Here is an 11871-nt window from a genome sequence, read left to right on the forward strand (position 1 = left end):
CAAGATGGAATTTGCAGATGAGAAACCATATACCTGAAAAAAAAAAATTGGAAGAGACTGATAGAAACAGGAAAAAGTTATTTACTTGAGAAGAAAAAGATTGCACTATGTTTCCATTATAGATTTCACCATTTTTTCTAAGTAAAAGAATTTTACAAGTTGACTTCTTTATGGTATAATTACAGAAAGCTTCCTGGAAAAATAAAGAGCATAAGGACAATAAATCAATAATTGGCAAGACTATAAATAAAAAACAGATAACCTGGATAAGCCTATTCACTAAGGAAAAATTGTTGAAATCTAATCTAATAAAAAAATCTAAATAAAGTGTGGAGATAGCTAATCGTAATGTATCAGCACTGGCTCACTTGTCTGAGAAATACACCATATGGTGTAAGATGCTAACAATATGGCAAATGGCATGAGCCATACAGAAACTCAGTACTATCCTTGCAACTTTTCTCTAAATTTAAAATTGTTCTAAATATTTTTAAATTATCTAAATTAAAAATAATGGCCTCAAAAGTATGATGTTAAAGCAGACATTTTTTAAAAACACTAAAAATGTGTTTTGAGGATTCATGTATCACTTAACATGCAGTTCTTGTGTCAAGGTTGGTTTCAATATGAAGGGAGGAGTTCCTAAGGATTTTACTGTCATATGGCATGGGTCCAGAGTCAAATGCTCTAATTCATCTTTCTGCACTGCATTTCACTAGGTTCAAAGAATTGTATAGCCTTTTATCAATCTTTGTTTCTCTTTTAACATAACATTTAATAATAATGGTAACATAAGCAGTCAATACTTAAGCGCTTATGAGAGCTTTACAAGTATTATTTTACATAGTTTTCTTGAGAACACTATGAGGTGTATGTTGTTATTGTCCTCACTGCATACTCAAACAAGCGTCAAGAAGTTATGTTGCTTGCACCCTGGTGAGTGACGAGCTGGGCATGATGGAGCTGTCTGACTCCACAGTCCATTGCTCTATTCTCTCCTCTCTGCCCTACTCTTCCCAATTATCTGACTCAGATGTTATCTGAGAATGATTTCACATTTTCCTGGTGTTTCCTGAAAGACTTTATATAAAATTAGATACTTAGGTAATCTGTTGATGCCTGGTGGAAAATCCAAATGGCAAGTTGTCTACCACATTTCCTGGCACATAATAGGCACTCAGCAAACAGTTGTTGAATTAATAAATGGATAGTAAATTAATAATAATTAATAGTAATAAATAGTAAATTAATTAATAAATTAATGGGTGAATGAATATTAAAAGATAAAAACATCCCTAGGAGTTATTTATTAGAGAAACATCTCCCAGGAAATGTTTTCTATAATTTATAAATTAAAAGCAAGTGTTTTGGTGGCATGCTGATATCTCTCCAATAATAACTGCTCATTTCTAAGGTTCTTAAAGGGAGAAATTTGATAATGGCAACTTTGATTTTTTTACCACCTTTGCCCACTCACATAATGTGTACTTTGGAGCTAGGTGATGACAAACACGTTACTTAATATTCTGGAAATATTAAGTCAGTTATCCTCAAATGGTTTCAGGAATAGGACTTGTCTTTGTCTCCTTTCAGTTATTTCAATACCCCTGAAAGGACGCATGAGCTGGAAAGAAGGAGCAGATCTACCTCAAATATCTGTGCTACCCAGAGCAAGAATACAAATGGACCCCATGTAACATATGTCTAAAAGCTTTAAATCAATGTAACAAAATTTGAATAAGTTTAAATTTTCATACTCAAAGAACAATGTTCTCATGTTCTCATAATTACTACAAGACCAATTTCAAATTTATAATTTTAGGCTCCTTCACTAGGTGTAGGATATAAGTGATGAGTCACTGAACTCTACTCCCGAAAACAATATTGCACTGTATGTTAAAGAACTAGAATTTAATTAAAATTTAATTAAGTAATTAAATAAAATCCTCAAACTCTTCACATTTCTACACCAGACATGACAGTGTGAAAAGAGAAAGCCCTGCCCCTCAGTCCCCAGCCCACCTCTTCTCTTGGGTCTAAATCCCAACACAGGTGGTCTCTCATGTGTGAATATGAACTCTGCCACCCAGATTTCCAGACTCTGTACCCTCAGTTTACACACAGTGCCTTCAGCCTAAAAGTTCCCATAGAAGTGTAGGCATTGCTCTCAGAGGACAGAAATAAAGGAGAGGCTCAGGCAGGCCCTGGAAGTGCATTCAAGGTATTTGAGAAGAGAAACCTGGAGATGATAGCAATCATGTACAGTCTGACAAACAGAAATTCTAATAGTTTATTGATAAAGAAAATTTTAATATAGACCATTGATAAAGCAAGATTGGAGAATTGAAATTGCCAAAGGCAATATACATAATTCTTGTTTTTTTCTGAATATAATTTTACCAATCCCAGATAACAACAGGACAATTCAAATGATATCCCAAGACTCTAAATTTTTTTACAAAAGAAGAACATTAGAAAAAGGGATGTGGCACCCTACTGTCTGTCCATTCCAAAACTGCTAGAACTCATACAGGATTTCAATAAAGAGCCAGGGTATAAAATCAATGCACAGAAATCAATCACATTTCTTTACACCAAGAATACAGATGAAAGAGAAATTAAGGAATCAACCCCCCTTACAATTGCACCCAAAACCATAAGATACCTAGGAATAAACCTAACCAAAAAGGCAAAGAACCTCTACTCAGACAACTATTAAGTACTCATGAAAGAAATTGAGGAAGACACAAAGAAATTGAAAAAATATTCCACCCTCATGGATTAGAAGAACAGATATTTTGAAAATGTTTATGCTACCTAAAGCAATCTATACATTTAACATAAATTCTATAAAAATATCATCAATTTTCTTCAAAGAAATGGAACAAATAATCCTAACATTTATGTGAAATCAGCTTTGTAGTAAAGCTTGAAATAAGACCATGTGATGCCCCCAGTTTTGTTTTTCTTTTTCAACATTTCCTTACCAATTCAGGGTCTCTTCTGATTCCATACAAATTTTAGGATTGTTTGCTTCAGCTCTTTGAAAAATGCCAGTGGAATTTTGATCAGAATGGCATTGAAAGTATAGATTTCTCTAGTCAGTATAGACATTTTAACAATGTTTATTCTTCTGATCCATGAACATGGAATGGTTTTCCATCTTTTTGTGTCTTCCTCAATTTCTTTCACGAGTATTCTGTAGTTCTTTGAGTACAGATTCTTCAATGGATGAATGCATAAGGAAAATGTGGTCCATATATACTATGGACTATTAGGCCTCCATCAGAAAAGATGAATACCTAACTTTTGTATCAACATGGACAGAACTGGAAGAGATTATGCTGAGTGAAATAAGTCAAGCAGAGACAGTCAATTATCATATGGTTTCGCTTATTTGTGGAGCATAAGGAATAACATGGAGGACATAGGGAGATGCAAAGGAGAAGGGAATTGGGGTAAATTGGTGGGGGAGATGAGCCATAAGAGACTGTGGACTCTGAAAAACAATATGAGGGTTTTGGAGGGGTGGGGGTGGGAGGTTGGGTGAGCCTGGTGGTGGGTATCATGGAGGGCATGTATTGCATGGAGCACTGGGTTTGGTACATAAACAATGAATTCTGGAACACTGAAAAGAAATTTAAAAAATAAATAAAAATTTTTTATTTTTATTTCTTCCCTCTCTCTCTCTCTCTCTCTGCCTGCCTCTCCATCTACTTGAGATTTCTCTCTGTCAAATAAATAAATAAAATATTAAAAAAAAAAAGACCCCAGACAGCCAGAGGAATGTTGAAAAAGAAAACCAATCTTGGCAGCATCACAATTCCAGACTTCAGGCTCTATTACAAAGTCGTAATCATCAAGACAATATGGTGTTGGCACAAAAACAGATACATAGATCAATGGAACAGAATAGAGAGCCCAGAAATGGACCCTCAACTCTATAGCCAACTGATCTTTGACAAAACAGGAAAGAATGTTCAATGGAAAAAAGACAGTGGTGTTGGGAAACAAATGGTGTTGTGAAAATTGGACAGCCAGATGCAGAAGAATGAAACTGGACCATTTCCTTACACCACACACAATAATAGACTCAAAATGGATGAAAGACCTTAATGTGAGAAAGAAATCCATCAAAATCCTGGACGAGAACACAGGCAGGAACCTCTTCAACCTCAGCCACAGCAACTTCTTCCTAGAAACACTGCCAAAGGCAAGGGAAGCAAAGGCAAAAATGAACTATTGGGACTTCATCAAGATGAAAAGCTTCTGCACAGCAAAGGAAACATTCAACAAAACCAAAAGACAACTGACAGAATGGGAGAAGATATTTGCAAATGACCTATCAGATAAAAAGCTAGTATCCAAAATTCATAAAGAATTTATCAAACTCAACCCTTAAAGAACAAATACTCCAATCAAGAAATGGGCAGAAGACATGAACAGACATTTCTGCATAGAAGACATACAAATGGCCAACAGACACATGAAAAAGTACTCAGCATCACTCAGAGTCAGAGAAATGCAAATCAAAGCACAATGAGACACCACCTCACACCAGTCAGAATGGTTAAATTAACAAGTCAGGAAATTACAGATGCTGGTGAGGATGCAAAGAAAGGGGAACCCTCCTACACTTTGGTGGGAATGCAAGCTGGTGCAGCCACTCTGGAAAACAGTATGGAGGTTCCTTGAAAAGCTAAAAGTAGAGCGATTCTACAACCCAGTAATCTCACCATTGGGTATTAACCCCAAAGACACAAATGCAGTGATCCAAAGGGGTAGATGCACTCAAATGTTTATAGCAGCAATGTCCGCAATAGCCAGACCATGGAAAGAACCTAGATGTCCATCAACAAATGAATGGATAAAGAAGATGTGAGATATAGATATAGATAGATATTTATATCTATATATAGATATGATATAGATATATACTTATATCTATATATAGATATAGATAAATATTGAATACTATGCAGTCATCAAAAAGATGAAATTCTGCCATTTGCAATGATGTGGATGGAACTAGAGGATATTATGCTAAGTGAAGTAAGTCAATCAGAGAAAGACAATTATCAGATAATCTCTCTGGATATTGACTAGAGGCAAAGGACCTCTGTGGAAATGTTGTAGAGTCAAAGAGGAGAATGTGATCCATACCAGGGATGGTAAGGGAAGTGTGATCCACACAGGGATGCCAACCCCTCCTCACTCATCTTAGTAAGAAATCATCCAAGCTCTTACAAGACCACAGGTATTGCAATATACCTAGTAAATCTTATTATTTAGTGGAGTTTCAAATATTCATTTCCTGAGTTATGTGTTTCAGCTAAATAATTTTGAATGCCTCTCCATCACAACTGATTAGGAAATAAGTGAGCAAATATAAAAATATAGAAAAAATAAAGTCCACCATTATATTATTATTTAGTGAACAGAATTAATCTTTCTTTAGATAAAAGAAGTTGTGAAGATCCAAACATCAGAAATAGATAACCTTAAATATAAATGCTTTTGTGCATGTTCTTAGTGATCTCTTAAAACTGGAGATCTTCTGTAGATAAAATAGGAAAGATGCAATTAGTCCATCTAATTGAGGCAAAGATTTTCTAGAAAAAAAAATATTAGCTTAATCTTAATTATCCAAAATTTTTAGCCTTCCTGTGTGATCATATTATTTTCTGGGTAAACTAATAAAAGTCACTGAAGAAATCTGAGATTGGGGCACCTGGATAGCTCAGTTGGTTGGTGGTCAGACTCGATTTTAGCCAAGGTTATGATCTCAGGGTCCTAAGGTTGAACCCTGCATTGACCTCTAATCTAGGATGGGAGTTTGCCTTAGTTTCTCTCTCTTGTTTCCCTATGCCCCTCCCTCCACTTGCATTCTTCTCCTTCTAAAATAAATAAATATATTTTTTTTAAAAATCCCAGTTCACTTGTAAAAGTGAAAAATATTCCTGATTTAGGACCCAGGATGTTTATAGAGCAATGTCTACAATAGCCAAACTATGGAAAAAACCAAGATGTCCATCAACAGATGAATGGATAAGGATGTAGTATATATACACAATGGAATACTATGCAGCCATCAAAAGAAATGAAATCTTGCCATTTGCAACAACGTGGATTGAACTAGAGGGTATCATGCTTAGCGAAATAAGTCAATCGGAGAAAGACAGCTATCATATGATCTCCCTGATATGAGGAAGTGGAGATGCAGCATGGGGGGTTAAGGGGGTAGGAGAAGAATAAATGAAACAAGATGGGATTGGGAGGCGGACAAACCATAAGTGACTCTTAATCTCACAAAACAAACTGAGGGTTGCTGGGGAGAGGGGGTTTGGGAGAGGGTGATGGGGTTATGGACACTGGGGAGGGTATGTGCTATGGTGAGTGCTGTGAAGTGTGAAAACCTGGCAATTCACAGACCTGGACCCCTGGGGATAAAAATACATTATATGTTTATAAAAAATAAAATTTTAAAAATAAGAAAAAAAAGTGAAGAATATTATTACCTCTTTCTAAAAGTGCCTCCAAGACTTGGAATAACTACTTCAAACCATAGATCATGTCTTTCCCCTCTCCCTTTTTTCCTTTACATGTCAGAGCTCTTAAATATTATGACCAGTTAAAGAGCCAGCTTATACATTTACCCTTTGCTGTAACTCCACTTAAAGAAATAGGATTCCTCTTCTAGAGAAACCCCCAGGAGAGAAAATTGGGAGTTTCCAACACTCAGAACTCTCAGGTTTCCTTGCCTTCACATGTAAACTTCACAAAGAGCATGCTCACTTACCTGAACTGAACTCAGGTGCATTTCTAAAATTTGGCACAATATATAACACAGTCCCTAGGTAAACATTAATAGGTAGGGTGGTTAGTGCTGTTTTCAGGCTTTCATCAGAAGAGACTCTGATGGACATGAGAAGGAACCTCCTGACCTAGAAATTGTTACACCCAGATGAGGAAGACAAAAAAGAAGATAACTTCTTTCATTTGAAGAGAATTTAAAAGTGAAATGACATAAATCAAGGAAGACTAGTCATAGACAAAGGGTAGAAGGGTTGATCTTTCAAGGTGTCCTTTTGAACTTACTATCCAATTTCTGGGCCAATAAACTCCCCTTCTTAATATTTAACACCCAATAAAGTCACCATGCCTCAATAGCAATCAACACCAATGCATTAAACTTTTGATGCTGGTTTTTATGCCAAAGTCATGGAATTGGTTTCATGCATATATCCATATATAGGATGAGTTCCCAAAAAAGTTATGCTTTCTAAATCATCTCCTTCTGTTCATCCTTTAATATGGCAGAAGGATGCCACATGCTTTTTTTCTCAGCTTCCTCATGGCTGTCTTCATTTCAGCATTTCTGAGTGTGTAGATGAGAGGGTTCAACATGGGAATGATTACTGTGTAAAAGACAGAAAGCACTTTATCCACAGAGAAGCTGCAGAAAGGCCTCAGGTAGATGAATACACATGGCACAAATATCCGGCTGACCACTGTTAAGTGGGAGGCACAGGTAGAGAATGCCTTGCGCTGGCCCTGGCCAAAGTGAGTTCTGAGGTTGATCAGGATGATGGCATAAGAGAGCAGTACGACCAAAAAACATACAAGAGATAACAGACCACTGTTTGAGACCATAAGCACCTCTACTACATATGTATCCATGTACGATAGCTGATGACCTGTGGGACATCACAGTAGAAGTTGTCCAGTTCATTAGGGTCATAGGACAGCTGGATCACCAGTGCAACCTGTGTGATAGAGTGGATGAATCCCCCATACCAACAGGGAAAAACCAACTGAAAGCACAGCTGGTGTTTCATGACTGTCAGGTAGTACAAAGGATTACATATGGCAACATACCTATCATAGGCCATGACTGTCAGCAGAAACATCTCTCTGGCTTCCAGAAAGAGCCAAGCATCCCTAAAAAGAGATTATCTTGCCTTGCTTTAGAAAATCTCCTAATATCTTGGGCATGGTAACACAGCTCAGGCATTGGTCAATAAGGGACAGATGGCCCCAAAAATATTACATAGGAAATTGGAGCAGACAGGCATCAGCTCACAGTGTTACCATTATCAAGAGAATTCCTAGAAAAAGTCATGTAAAATAAAGAAAATATTAAGAAAAGAAAGAGTTGTAGCTCCCAGGAAGATGAAAAGTCCAGAAGAACAAATTCTGTCACCTTGGAATCATTTTTTTTCATCAAGTCAAGAATATCAATTGACCAGGGTGCCTGGGTGGCTCAGTGGGTTAAAGCCTCTGCCTTTAGCTCTGGTCATGATCCCAGGGTCCTGGGATCGAGCCCCGCATCTGGCTCTCTGCTCATCAGGGATTCTGCTTCCCTTCCTCTCTCTGCCTGCCTCTCTGCCTACCTGAGATCTCTGTCTGTCAAATAAATAAATAAAATTAAAAAAAAAAAAAGAGTATCAAGTGACCTAGAGAAAAAAGAATGAAATTGGAACAAGTAAAATTCAACTAAGAAAAAAATGCAATAAATGAATGAATGAATGAATGAATAAAATAAAAATAAAATATATTTACTTATTATCTATTTATACATATATATGTGTATAGGAATTAAAAGATACTGAGTTTATATGTTTATATCATATTATAAGATGAAAAACCTAAGTTCTGTGAGGTGGGAAATATACAATCTTGTATAAATAGAATGAGGAATACTTTGCATAACTTTCAACTCCTCATTCCTATAATGTTTTCAAGATGAATTTACAACAAACTAGGGAGGGAGGGAAGGAGACAATGAACCGGATATGAGGTGATCAGAACATGAAAATCATTACACCAATGCATTGACCTCAGGCAAGCTATCAGACCTGAGTTTTATTCTTTGTTTATTCAATCTAATATGAAGATAATAATATCTTCCAACATTGCTTCAAAATCAAATATAATCTGATTATGAACAAAATACACTTACATTAAAAAATCACTCATAGGTGGGATTTAAGAAACAAAACAGATGAACATAGAGGAAGGAAGGAAAAATAAAGTGATATGAAAAAGAGAGTGAGGCAAACCATAAGAGATACTGAACTCTAGGGAATAAACAGGATTGCTGGAGGGGAGGGGTAGGGGATGGGGTAACTGGGTGATGGGCATTAAGGAACGCACTTGCTGTAATGAGCACTGGGTGTTATATACAACTGATGAATCACTAAATTCTACCCATGAAACTAATAACACAGTATATGTTAGCTACATTGAATTTTTTTAATGTATATTTGGCTTTGAATTTAACAACATATAGTTATTATTGTTATACATTGTAATTATTGCTATAATTTTAAATAAACTACACTGAATTTAAATAAAAAAATTTTAATGACTTAAGTCCCTCAAAGTGAGACAATATTTTTTTTATTTTATTTTTTAAAAGATTGATTATTTATTTATTTAAGAGAGAGAGTAGTGGGAGTGGGAGAGGGAGAGGGAGAAGAAGACTCCTCACTGAGGAGAAAGCCCAAAGCAGGACTTGGTATCATGACCTGCACTGAAGGCAAACACTTAACTGACTGAGCCCCCCAGGTACCCCTGCTTCTTTTTTTTTAAAGATATATTTATTTTAGGGAGAGAAAGAGTGTGGGGTTGTGGAAACAGGCAGAGGAAGAGGGAGGGAGAGAGAAAGAATCTCCAGCAGACTCCCTCCTGAGTGCAGAGTCTGACCTCAGGACCTGCAGATCCTGACCTGAGCCAAAATCAAAAGTCAGATGCTTAACCAGCTGAGCCAACCAGGTGTCCCACCATGTCCATTTCATAGGAGAAGACAGTATGGGAAATCAAAATTATGCTGTTTTTGGACTTTTCAACAACCATAGGTACACTTAAAAGAAGTAAAGTTTATACTAAGATATTGTTTGTCAATTTCCTCCTGCTCTATATTTATATTCATTCCTGATATTGGGTGGGTATATCTCAGATTACAAATAAAATATTAGAGAACATTGGCACATTCCTTCCCTTGAAGCAGTGAAGAAATAGATGTTTCTCTGTCTAGCTCAGTATATTTTCAATCTACAACTAGCTCTTGGTAAAATATTGAGTGAGACAAAATCTGCATTTTTCTCAAGTCAGTCAGGGAAAGTTATATGATAGTTATTCAGATATTCCAAAAAGAAAAATTCTTAATACCAAGAAATTTCACATTACACGGTATTTCAAGAAGAACATGTGAGAGAGAGATCGGGGGCCCAAGGAACTTTTGGATGTCTTAATAACACCGCATATGTGACCATCCTCTTCACCTACCTAAAGACTCAGGTGCCCAGGTACATCTAAAGCTACAATCTGATAAATATGGAAGAAACCACCTCACTGTCTAAATCATTTTGAAAAGAAAAGAAAAGCAAAAAAGACAGGAAACCATTTGCTGTCATATGTACAGCCCTACTTGAGCTCTGAAACCATGGAAATTTTCTAATCTCCTTTGGATATATCAAGGATTGTGAATTTTCATATGGAGATTACATTCATACAGTCAACACATTGTAAAAATATTTTATGAGCAAATGCATCCCAGAATGAAATTGATTATTACATTATTATCATGGGCACTTATTCCATGGGAAGGAACTAGAACTTGATAATCAGATTTCTACTTTTAATAGTTTATTGCATAATACCTATAGTTTGCTGAATACAATTTAAGATCATATACATTTTTTAACAATTTAATTTTATTTTTTTCCGTGTTCCAGGACTCCTTGTTTATGCACCACATCCAGTGCTCCATGCAATAGGTGCCTTCCTTAATACCCACCAACAGGCTCAGCCATGCCCTCATCCCCCTCCCCTGCAAAATCCTCAGTTTGTTTCTCAGAGTCCACAGTTTTCATGCTTCATCTCCCCCTCTGACTTATCCCAATTCACTTTTTTTTCCTTCTCCTAATGTCCTTCATGTTATTCCTTATGCTCCACAAATAAGTGAAACCATATGATAATTGACTCTCTCTGCTTGACTTATTTCATTCAGCATAATCTCCTCCAGTCCCATCCATGTTGATACAAAAGTTGGGTATTCATCCTTTCTGATGGCTGTTTAATATTCCATTGTATATATGTACCATATTTTCTGTATCAATTAATCTATTGAAGGGCATCTTGGCTCTTTACACAGTTTGGCAACTGTAGACATTGCTGCTATGAACACTGGGGTACATATGGCCCTTCTTTTCACTACATCTGTATCTTTGGGGTAAATACCAAGTAGTGCAATTACAGGGTCATAGGATAGCTCTATTTTTAATTTATAGAGGAATCTTCACATCGTTTTCCAACTGTCTGCACCAAGCTGCATTCCCACCAACAGTGTAAGAGGATTCCTCTTTCTTTACATCCTCTTCAACACTTGTGTTTCCTGTCCTGTTAATTTTGGCCATTCTAACTGGTGTAAGATGGTATCTTAATGTGGTTTTGATTTGAATTTCCCTTATAGCTAATAATGATGAAAGGAATGGATGAAAGATCTCAACATGAGGCAGGAATCTATCAAAATCCTAGAGGAGAACATAGGCAATAACCTCTTTGACATTGGACACAGCAACTTCTCTCAAGACACATCTCCAAAGGCAAAGGAAACAAAAGCAAAAATGAACTTTCAAGATTTCATCAAGATAAAAAGATTCTTCACAGCAAAGGAAACGGTCAACAAAACCAAGAGGCAATACACAGAATAGGAGAAGATATTTGCAAATGACACTACAGACAAAGAATTGATATCCAAGATCTATAAAGAACTCCTCAAACTGAACACCAAAAAAAAAAAAAAAACAGATAATCATGTCCAAAAATGGGCAGAAGACATGAAAGACACTTCTCCAAAGAAGACAT

At 36.3% G+C, this 11871-nt stretch overlaps 1 pseudogene across 1 annotated transcript; it reads right to left on the reverse strand.

Moving 5' to 3' along the window:
- Positions 1 to 7369: 7369 nt before the first annotated feature.
- Positions 7370 to 10817, reverse strand: LOC309866635 (olfactory receptor 4Q3-like; annotated as a pseudogene). Its single transcript has 2 exons — positions 10802 to 10817; positions 7370 to 8078 (listed from the first exon to the last, which is right to left on the reverse strand). The product of its transcript is annotated as an olfactory receptor 4Q3-like (transcript).
- Between the last annotated feature and the right edge of the window lie 1054 nt (positions 10818 to 11871).

Source organism: Mustela nivalis, assembly GCF_964662115.1.
Source record: "Mustela nivalis genome assembly, chromosome: 6".
Taxonomy (NCBI): Eukaryota; Metazoa; Chordata; class Mammalia; order Carnivora; family Mustelidae; genus Mustela; species Mustela nivalis.